This window comes from Schistocerca piceifrons, chromosome 3, assembly GCF_021461385.2.
Source record: "Schistocerca piceifrons isolate TAMUIC-IGC-003096 chromosome 3, iqSchPice1.1, whole genome shotgun sequence".
NCBI lineage: Eukaryota > Metazoa > Arthropoda > Insecta > Orthoptera > Acrididae > Schistocerca > Schistocerca piceifrons.
Window position 1 is genome coordinate 924,359,847 of NC_060140.1, and position 9,459 is coordinate 924,369,305.

Here is a 9,459-nt window from a genome sequence, read left to right on the forward strand (position 1 = left end):
CTCCACGACAAATTTATCTCATTTGGACCTTGCGGTCGGTACTGTTCCGCTAGCTCGGCGCTTCGAATGGTTCGCCCTTGATGATACACACTCGAGTGACCACTTTCCATGTGTCCTTAGACTGCAGCCTCAACTGCTCTACATGCGCCCGCGACGGTGGAAGTTTGCCCAAGCCGATTGGACACTTTTTTCGTCTCTAGCGACATTCGATGACCGTCGCTTTCCCAGCGTCGACGATGAGGTCACACATGTTACCGACGTTATTCTCACAGCCGCGGAACGTTCAATACCACGCACCTCCGAATTGCCCCGGCGCCCCCAGTTCCTTGGTGGAACGAGGCATGCCGTGATGCAATACGTAAGCGGCGACGTGCTCTCCGCGTTTTCCGCCACCATCCTACTTTGGCCAACTGTATCCGCTATAAGCAGTTCCGAGCGCGATGCCATCGTGTCATCCGCGATAGCAAGAAGGCAAGCTGGAAATTCTTTATTAGCTCATTTAACACCTTCACTCCCTCCTCTGAAATTTGGAGTCGGCTTCGACGGTTCTCAGGCGCGCCTAGTTTCTCCCTGGTCTCTGGGTTCACTGTCGCGCATGACACATTAGTGGACCCCGTCACAATTTCTAACTCGTTGGGTCAGCACTTTGCTGAAATTTCGAGCTCTTCAAATTACCCGCCAGCGTTTCTCCCGAAGAAACGTGCAGCGGAAGTGCGACCTCTTGCTCTCTCCTCTCAAAATCGCGAAAGCTACAATACTGTTTTCTCCTTGCTGGAACTCCAACATGCACTCTCTTCTTCTCGCTCCTCCGCCGCAGGACCGGATGGTATCCACGTCCAATTGTTGCTGCATTTATCAACCCATAGTCTGCGTTACGTCCTTCGCCTTTATAATCGAATTTGGACCTGCAGTACTTTTCCCAGACGATGGCGGGAAGCTATCGTCGTTCCTGTTCCGAAACCTGGAAAGGACAAACATCTCCCCTCTAGCTATCGCCCCATTTCTCTCACGAGTAGTGTCTGTAACGTTTTGGAGCGTATGGTGAATTACCGTTTAGCGTGGTGGCTGGAATCCCGCAGTCTTTTAACACCTGCCCAATGCGGATTCCGAAAGCATCGTTCTGCAGTTGACTTATATCATGAACAATTTTCTCCGGAAACGCCAAACAGTAGCAATATTTTTTGATCTGGAGAGAGCATACGATACCTTTTGGAGGACAGGCATCCTCCGCACACTGTTCTCTGGGGGGTTTTCGAAGTCGGCTGCCCCTTTTTCTTCGCGAATTTGTGGCAGAGCGCACATTTAGGGTGCGGGTGAACACTACTTTCTCCCAAGAAAACGGGGTACCCCAGGGCTCCGTGCTGAGTGTTGTACTGTTTGCCATTGCCATCAATCCAATTATGGATTGTCTCCTTCCTGATTTCTCGGGCTCCCGCTTTGTGAACGATTTTGCGATCTACTACAGCTCTCAACGAACCAATCTTCATGAACGACGTCTTCAAGGATGTCTCGATTGCCTCCACTCTTGGAGCATCGAAATCGGCTTCCGTTTTTCTCCCAGTAAGACCGTTTGTGTTAATTTTTGGCGACGTAAGGAGTTTCTTCCGCCCTCCTTACATCTAGGTCCTGTCAACCTTCCGTTTTCAGACGTCGCTAAATTCTTGGGTCTTATGTTTGACAGAAAACTGTGCTGATCCTCCCACGTTTCCTATATTTCGGCTCGCTGTCTGCGCACCCTCAACACCCTCCGTGTCATGAATGGTACCTCCTGGGGAGCGGACCGAGTGGTCCTTCTCCGCCTCTATCACGCCTTAGTGCGCTCGAAATTGGACTATGGAAGCATAGTCTACTCCTCTGCTCGGCCGTCTATCTTCGGCGTCTCGACTCTATCCACCACCATGGATTACGTTTAGTGTCTGGAGCTTTTTACACCAGCCCTGTGGAAAGCCTTTATGCTGAGACTGCTGAACCCCCGCTGTCCAATCGGCGAGCAGTTCTTCTGACTCGTTATGCTAGCCATCTCTCTTCCATGCCTGCTAATCCAGCCCATGACATTTTTTTCGACGCCTCCTTTGATGTAGGGTATGCAGGCCGCCCCTCCTCCCTACTACCACCGGGAGTCCTCTTCCGTCAACTGCTCCATTCTCTTTCCTTCCGCTTTCCTAAAACCTTCTTGACAACTTGGGGTACCCCCCCAGGGGATCCACAACTCTTTTGTGGATACGTGTGTAGCGAGCACGGGACCCCGAGCTAATGTGGCCTTCCTTCCTTTCCGGGCTGCATACCTTCCCTTTACGTATCCTTCCCCATCCCCCATCTTCTCCCCCCACCTCACCTCTGGCTCTTTCTTTCCCTCTCTCCCCCTCTGGGAGTATGGTTTGTGCCTATGTCCGGAGACGGACGCTTGTAAATGTACCGCAATCTTCGCCTTCCTTGCTTGTATGTCTTCATCTTTCTTCGTCCTTCTCCTTTCCTTACCTCTTCTCTTTACCTCTTCTCTTTACCCTTTTCTCCGCTGCGGCGTTTGAGACCTCTCTTCTTTCCTTTCCCTGTCTCTTTCTTCCTCCCTGTGCGTGTCTGAAGGCCGACCCACGCACTTCCATGCGTAGCCGGTGACGGGGTAACGCGTAATTCCCCGCCCCGGGTAGACAGGTAGGACACGTACTACCCCCTGGTAACGGCCAGGCCCAGGGAGGGGCTATTACCCGAGCTGATACCTTCCGAAAGTGCCGATTGGTCCCTCCGTCCGTTTGTCGGGAGGTGTGACCTGAGGTGTGAACAATCACCTAAGGCGGGTGTGCCCTCGGTGAGGGCCCCCACAAGGGAGGAGCGCGCCATCGGAGACGCCGGTAATCATGGGGGATTCTTCCGCAATGGTTTCCTCACCTTCCACTATGTCTGCTCACAAACGTAAGTTCACTGAGTCTCAGCCACAGACGGTTCTTCCATCGTTGCCACAGTTCCTTGTTGTTTCTCGGTCTGACGAAGGTCACGACTTTTCCACGGTCAACCCTTTCATTATTCAGAAAGGTGTCGACGCAATTGCAGGTCCTGTAAAGTCTTGTTCCAGATTACGGAATGGTACCCTGTTGTTAGAAACACACAGTGCCCTCCAGGCTCAAAAATTGCTGCGTACTTCTCTGCTCCACACCTTCCCTGTCCGGGTGGAACCGCACCGTACCTTAAATTCCTCGTGTGGAGTCGTTTATACACGCTCCCTCGATGGATTGTCTGACGAAGAAATTCAGCACTACCTGTCTGACCAGGGCGTCACTGCTGTTCATCGGGTTATGAAAAGGGTTGACTCGAACATCATTCCAACCCGCACTGTCTTCTTGACATTTGACAGAGTTCAACTCCCATCAAAAATCAAAGCAGGCTATGAGATAATTTCCGTTCGCCCTTATGTCCCAAACCCTACGCGTTGCTATCGATGTCAGCGGTTCAATCACACCAGCCAGTCCTGTTCCAATCCGGCCAAATGTGTTACGTGTGGCAAGGATGCCCATGAGGGTGCTTGTCCACCTCCATCCCCTCACTGCATCAACTGTATGGGTGACCACGCTGCTTCCTCTCGAGATTGCCCCGTTTTTAAGGATGAAAAGCTCATCCAGGAAATAAGAGTGAAGGAAAAGGTGTCGACCTTTGCTGCTCGAAAGTTACTCGCCAGTCGACAGCCCACCGTGCCTCAGAAAGGAAAATACAGCAGTGTCCTTGCTTCTCCTCGGCCAACAAAGGAGGCGGCCACGCAGACTTGCGACCTCACATTTAGTACCACGGTCGTCAGATCGGCCAGCGCAAAGATCGCCCGTTCAACCTCACCACTTTCGCCTGCCCACTCTCTGGCTCACCCTTCGTCGGGTTCTGCTAAATCTCGAGCCCGAAAGTCAGACGCCAAGTCTTCGAAAAAAGAGCATTCTCGTGAAGAGTTTTTACGTAATGCAACTTCACAACCATCGGTTCCTCCTTCATCTAAACATCATACCTCCAAGAAGGCTACGAAGAAACACAGTTCCTCTCCTTCTCCGCCAAGGCGTGTCCCATCTACAGCACCACCTGGCGGAAATCGCCCTCGGCCATCTTCTGTGTCGCCGAGGCGCACTGCTGGTGGCCGGTCAACTGGCCGATCGTTGGTAGCAGGAGCTGCTCCTGACCAACCTATGGATCAGGATCTTCTGCCTTCGACTGAATGCCATTCCATGCTGTCGGTCGCAAGCTCTGAGCAGTCGTTGAGTTGACAGCACCCTTGGTCACGTTCCTCCATTTTCTGTTCACCCTATGTCCATTATCCACTGGAATATCCGCGGCATTCACGCCAATCGGGATGAATTGTCGATCCTCTTACGATCCTACTCGCCGGTCATCTTCTGTCTTCAGGAAACAAAGCTGCGTCCCCATGACCGCTTTGTTCTCCCTCATTTTCAGTCCGTCCGATATGACCTCCCCTCTGTTGAAGGCACTCCAGCCCATGGAGGACTCATGATTCTGCTCCATGATACTCTCCATTATCACCCAATCCCCTTAAACACTTCCTTCCAAGCTGTCGCCGTCCGTCTTTCCCTTTCTGGATACACGTTCTCTCTTTGTACGGTATACATTCCATCGTCTACACCACTGGCACGAGCTGATCTCCTCCATCTTCTTGATCAGCTTCCACCCCCCTATTTGCTGGTTGGGGACTTCAATGCCCACCACCCGCTTTGGGGATCTCCACATCCTTGTCCACGTGGCTCACTATTGCTAGACGTCTTCCACCAAGCGGATCTAGTCTGCCTCAACACTGGGGTCCCCACATTTTTGTCTGCCTCCACGGCAAATTTATCTCATTTGGACCTTGCGGTCGGTACTGTTCCGCTAGCTCGGCCACATTCCCCCAGGCCGTGGCTAAGCCATGTCTCCGCAATATCCTTTCTTTCAGGAGTGCTAGTTCTGCAAGGTTCGCAGGAGAGCTTCTGTAAAGTTTGGAAGGTAGGAGACGACGTACTGGCAGAAGTAAAGCTGTGAGTACCGGGCGTGAGTCGTGCTTCGGTGGCTCAGTTGGTAGAGCACTTGCCCGCGAAAGGCAAAGGTCCCGATTTCGAGTCTCGGTCGGGCACACAGTTTTAATCCGCCAGGAAGTTTCATATCAGCGCACACTCCGCTGCAGAGTGAAAATCTCATTCTGGAAACATCCCCCAGGCTGTGGCTGAGCCATGTCTCCGCAATATCCTTTCTTTCAGGAGTGCTAGTTCTGCAAGGTTCGCAGGAGAGCTTCTGTAAAGTTTGGAAGGTAGGAGTCGAGGTACTGGCAGAAGTAAAGCTGTGAGTACAGGGCGTGAGTCGTGCTTCGGTGGCTCAGTTGGTAGAGCACTTGCCCGCGAAAGGCAAAGGTCCCGAGTTCGAGTCTCGGTCGGGCACACAGTTTTAATCTGCCAGGAAGTTTCAGAATAGCAATAATCGGCATAACAAAGTAAGACAAAGCAAAGATGATGATCTTTACAGGAAATGCTCAATATTTACACCATCATTCCTCAACAATAGCTGTAGTCGAGGAATAATGTTGTGAACAGCACTGTAAAGCATTTCCGGAGTTACGGTGAGGCATTGGCGTCGGTTGTTGTCTTTCTGCATCCCTAGAGATGTCGGTCGATAACGATACACTTGCGACTTCAGGTAACCCCAAAACCAATAATCGCACGGACTGAGGTCTGGGGACCTGGGAGGCCAAGCATGACGAAAGTGGTGGCTGAGCACACAATCATCACCAAACGACGCGCTCAAGAGATCTTTTACGCATCTAGCAATACTTTTTGTTCTAATAAAATCCCATGTCATTCAAAGTACGTGTATCAATTTTTACCCCTCTATCTACATTATTCCGTGGTTTATTAAGTTTTCAAATTTATACTGACTTTTTGATCACCCGGTATTGCAGCCGTCTTTCTGTGTTATTCATCATCGAATTTAGTATTATTGTTATTAGTGAAGTGCAACCAGCGATGTTTTCTGCCTTGTGCCCGCTAACGCCCCAGTTACCTGTCATGGAAGTTAGCGTACTTTTTTAGCAGTGTACCCTTCTTCGTCGTGTTGATGCTGTCCGACACGGTGTGTAGTTAGACAGCCTCTTGTATGATACTGTGCATGTATTTTTGGAGGCCTGCCTTGGTTCTAGTGTTTCCTTCGGCCGTGGTGTTTCTGAAGACGTAGTGCTGTCTCTCTCTTCGCCCTTGCCTAAAAATATTCCATCGTATACCGGTGATCGGACGTTAGGCGGATTGATTAGTAGGTCGGCGGGCACTTAAGCTGCCCCTAATTTGAGTTGCCATCCTGTTACACGAGTACAACTCTTGGCTGCCTGCCTCACCTTACCTTAAGTTTACCTTCCCAGGCCGACGCTTGGAACACTTGCTGAGAACCACTTGACCTGATTACTTAGATTGTGATGTTTTTTTAAGGATATTTGTAATTTTTTAATTATTGTTAGTGTGGCATTCAGCCGAGCTGTAATTACACTTCTTTCGTGACAAGGCCTTCAGCCGTTTTACAGTAAGTTCTTTTTTTTTAAGGAAAATTGTTTTAAAGGCAAGATATTTATTTTAAAGGTGCTATTTGGAATTGTTTTCCTCACTTCTAATTCAGGCCTTTAACCATCTGTTATTTGAAATTGTTTATGGCCTTCAGCCGGGTAATAATTTCACTTCTTTTATAATAAGTATTTCAGTAGTGTTAAATTTTGTTGTAAAACGAAGTTTTTATCTTAATATACGCTATTTGGAATCGTTCTTCTGACTTCTAATTTAGGCCTTTCAGCCGTTTGTTGTTTGAGGTGTTGTTGGTGGCCTTCGGCCCCAAAATTGTGGAATTGCTTTTTTTTTCCTGTGATAAGGCCTTCAGCCGTCATACAGTGAATTAAGTTTTAAAATTTTAATTTCTTTAAATAAAGTTTACGTATTTTATGTGCAACCGACAGTAAATGATTACGGTCCCGTCAACAATCGCAACCTTATCCTGCCACAGCCTTAGAACCCAGCCCTCAAACTTAGTGCAACATTTCATTTTTCTTTGAGGCCGCATAGGATTGCTGAGCATTACACACTTAATTAAGGCGTAAAGTTATCAGTTTTCGTAAGGTTACCACTTTTTTTGTAAAGCATTATAGAAACTAAAATCATACTAAAAGATCTGCTAACTATAGATGAAAGGCAAGAGGCGGATTCCGTATTCCAGAAAGTTTCATAAGTGACTCCACTGCAGACTGTAAACGAAGATACGAGTGAACTGTGTCTTCCCCACAGTTGGATTCCTCTCCCTCTTAATGTCGCGAACACCGTTAATTTCAATTCCCTCCACGCGCCATTTTTTGTTTACTAGCGTTTCCAAGGGGTTGCTGTGTTTTCTCCGCGGAGCGGTTCCTCGTTGCACGCGCAACATGGGGGAGTGGTCGCGAGTAGTGCGACCGTTGTCGACGCTCTATGCCTAGTGTGGACGTGGCCTCGACGAGGTTGCTGGCGTCGGGAAGCAATAGTTGTGTGTGATTCAAGATGTTATGGAAATTCTATCAGTCCTGATTTTTCTATGTTGCCGCGGTGGAATCAAGACTTTGTCCCAGTACCGGTAGGGGTAGCTATTTGTCAGTGTGTGCATCAATCAAATTAAGACCTATCATACACCTTTGTTTGACATTGGTTGATATTCACATTCCGCTAAAATGGTGATTCAGTAACCTGGCGATATTGCCGAAGTTATTCGTTGTGATGGAAAAACCTACAGAAGCCGACCTTGGGGAAGATCAGTTTGGATTCCGTAGAAATGTTGGAACACGTGAGGCAATACTGACCCTACGACTTATCTTAGAAGAAAGATTAAGGAAAGGCAAACCTACGTTTCTAGCATTTGTAGACTTAGAGAAAGCTTTTGACAATGTTGATTGGAATACTCTTTCAAATTCTGAAGGTGGCAGGGGTAAAATACAGGGAGCGAAAGGGTATTCACAATTTGTACAGAAAGCAGATGGCAGTCACACGAGTCGAGGGCTATGAAAGGGAAGCAGTGGTTGGGGAGTGAGGCTAGGTTGTAGCCTATTCCCGATGTTATTCAATCTCTATATTGAGCAAGCAATAAAGGAATCAAAAGAAAAATTCGAATTAGGTATTAAAATCCATGGAGAAGAAATAAAAAGTTTGAGGTTCGCCGATGACATTGTAATTGTCAGAGACAGCAAAGGACTTGGAAGAGCAGTTGAACGGAATGGACAGTGTCTTGAAAGGAGGGTATAAGATGAACATCAACAAAAGTAAATCTAGAGTAATGGAATGTAGTCGAATTAAGTCGGGTGATGCAGAGGGAATTAGATTAGGAAATGACACTTAAAGTAGTAAAGGAGTTTTGATATTTGGGGAGCAAAATAACTGATGATGGTCGAAATAGAGAGGATATAAAATGTAGACTGGCAATGGCAAGGAAAGCGCTTCTGAAGAAAAATTTGTTTCACATCGAGAATAGATTTAAATGTCAGGAAGCCGTTTCTGAAAGTATTTGTATGGAGTGTAGTCATGTATGGAAGTGAAACGTGGACGATAAATAGTTTAGACAAGAAGAGAATAGAAGCTTTCGAAATGCGGCGCTACAGAAGAATGCTGAAGATTAGATGGGTAGATCACATAACTAATGAGGAGGTATTGAATAGAATTGGGGAGAAGAGGAGCTTGTGGCACAACTTGACTAGGAGGGATCGGTTAGGACATGTTCTGAGGCATCAAGGGATCACCAGTTTAGTATTGGAGGGCAGCGTGGAGGGTAAAAATCGTAGAGGGAGACAGAGATGAATACACTAAGCAGATTGAGAAGGATGTAGGCTGCAGTAGGTACTGGGAGATGAAGAAGCTTGCACAGGATGGAGTAGCATGGAGAGCTGCATCAAACCAGTCTCAAGACTGAAGACCACAACAACATTCGTTGTGACTACTGTTGACTGTTCCTATCAGACGCTATAGAATCCTATTCCGTTTCTTCCGCTGTGTGCTTTTGAGTTCATTTCAGTGTTAATATTCAGCCCAATGTATTAGAAATGAATTCTTGTTTCTTGTGGTAGAGTCCTGGGTTTGTCTGAATCGATAACCAGTAACTTGTTTACCCAGTTTTCTATGAGGTTTTAGTTAATTAGATAAATAACAATTTTATACTTTAAATTACGTTAAACTTGTTCCGCCGGTGAAATGGGGTTTTGACATGCCATGTTCTCTCTTTTTGGGTTCTGGTAAAGTCCACATTATGTCATCTTAATGGTCTGTTAAGTGCCTCAGCACTCGCAACAGTCACATGGGGTATATCTAATTTATTACTTAGGTTAATTAATAGTAATTTTATTCGGTTCACTCCAGTCCTCTCATTTCTTGAGTGACTACAAGGTCTTCTATTTTCCACCCTTATTCTGGAAGAGTGAGGCCCGCTATCTGCAAAGAATTTTTGGCGGGTCTCTTC

At 47.5% G+C, this 9,459-nt stretch overlaps 1 non-coding gene across 1 annotated transcript; it reads left to right on the plus strand.

Annotated features, from left to right (window-relative positions):
- The first annotated feature begins 5,322 nt into the window (after positions 1-5,322).
- Positions 5,323-5,397, plus strand: Trnas-cga. The gene has a single exon. It is a non-coding gene; the product is annotated as a tRNA-Ser (tRNA).
- The last annotated feature ends 4,062 nt before the right edge of the window (positions 5,398-9,459 follow it).